At 35.3% G+C, this 1,374-nt stretch overlaps 1 non-coding gene across 1 annotated transcript; it reads left to right on the top strand.

Moving 5' to 3' along the window:
• Nucleotides 1–224: 224 nt before the first annotated feature.
• LOC112745177 (small nucleolar RNA R71) lies at nucleotides 225–332 on the top strand. Its single transcript, XR_003173119.1, has one exon. It is a non-coding gene; the product is annotated as a small nucleolar RNA R71 (small nucleolar RNA).
• Nucleotides 333–1,374: the final 1,042 nt, after the last annotated feature.

Below are 1,374 nucleotides of genomic sequence, written 5' to 3'. Positions count from 1 at the left end.
AGAATATCAACTTCAAGAACTCCCTTCTTCATAGGCGTCCCATTACTCACAGGATTCCTTTCAGAAGTGTACATGAACTGGTTATTAGCAACCATGTCAATGAGTTCTTGAGCTTCTGCAGGTGTTTTCTTTAGGTGAATGGATCCACCTGCAGAAGTGTCCAGTGACATCTTTGATAGCTCAGATAAACCATCATAGAATATATCCAGGATGGTCCATTCTGAAAGCATGTCAGAAGGACACTTTTTGGTCAACTATTTGTATCTTTCCCAAGCTTCATAGAGGGATTCACCTTCTTTCTGTCTGAAGGTTTGAACATCAGCTCTAAGCTTGCTCATCTTTTGAGGAGGAAAGTACTTGGCTAAGAAAGCCGTGACCAACTTATCCCAAGAGTTCAGGCTGTCTTTGGGTTGAGAATCCAACCATAATCTAGCTCTGTCTCTTACAACAAAAGGGAAAAGCATGAGCCTGTAGACTTCAGGATCTACTCCATTAGTCTTAACAGTATCACATATCTGCAAGAATTCAGTTAAGAACTGAAAAGGATCTTCAGATGGAAGTCCATGAAACTTGCAGTTCTGCTGCATCAGAGAAACTAATTGAGGTTTCAGCTCAAAGTTGTTTGCTCCAATGGCAGGAATGGAGATGCTTCTTCCATGTAAATTGGAATTAGGTGCAGTAAAGTCACCAAGCATCTTCCTTACATTATTATTATTTTCGGCTGCCATCTCTTTTTCCTGTTCGAAAATTTCTGAAAGGTTATCTCTGGATTGTTGTATTTTAGCTTCCCTTAATTTTCTCTTCAGAGTCCTTTCAGGTTCTGGATCTGCTTCCACAAGAATGTTCTTATCCTTGCTCCTGCTCATATGACAAAGAAGAGGGCACAGAAAAATAATAATAATAATAGAGATCCTTTATGCCATAGTATAGGGATCCCTGTGTGAGTAGAAGAAGAGGGGGAGACAAAGAGTGTGATGTAAAGAAAGAAACACAACTGTGAGGATGGCAGAGATGTGAGATGAGATGTTAGAATATGAATGAATAAATAGAATAAGATGGGGGAGGGATAATTTTCGAAAAATATTTTTGAAAAAGAGTTAGTGATTTTCGAAAATGATTTTTTGAAAAATGTTAGTATTTTTTTTCGAAAAATTTTAAAATCAAAAATAAAAATAATTAGTTAATTAAAAAGAAATTTTGAAAAAGAGGGAAGATATTTTCGAAAATTAGAGAGAGAGAGTTAGTTAGGTAGTTTTGAAAAAGTTAAGAAACAAACAAAAAGTTAGTTAGTTAGTTGAAACAAATTTTGAAAATCAATTTTGAAAAGATAAGAAGTTAGGAAGTTAGAAAAGATATTTTGAAAATCAAATTTTT

The sequence above is a fragment of the Arachis hypogaea genome, chromosome 14 (assembly GCF_003086295.3).
Source record: "Arachis hypogaea cultivar Tifrunner chromosome 14, arahy.Tifrunner.gnm2.J5K5, whole genome shotgun sequence".
Classification (NCBI taxonomy): Eukaryota; Viridiplantae; Streptophyta; class Magnoliopsida; order Fabales; family Fabaceae; genus Arachis; species Arachis hypogaea.
Note: the sequence above shows the minus strand (reverse complement) of the source record. Positions and strands in the feature narration are given on the sequence as shown.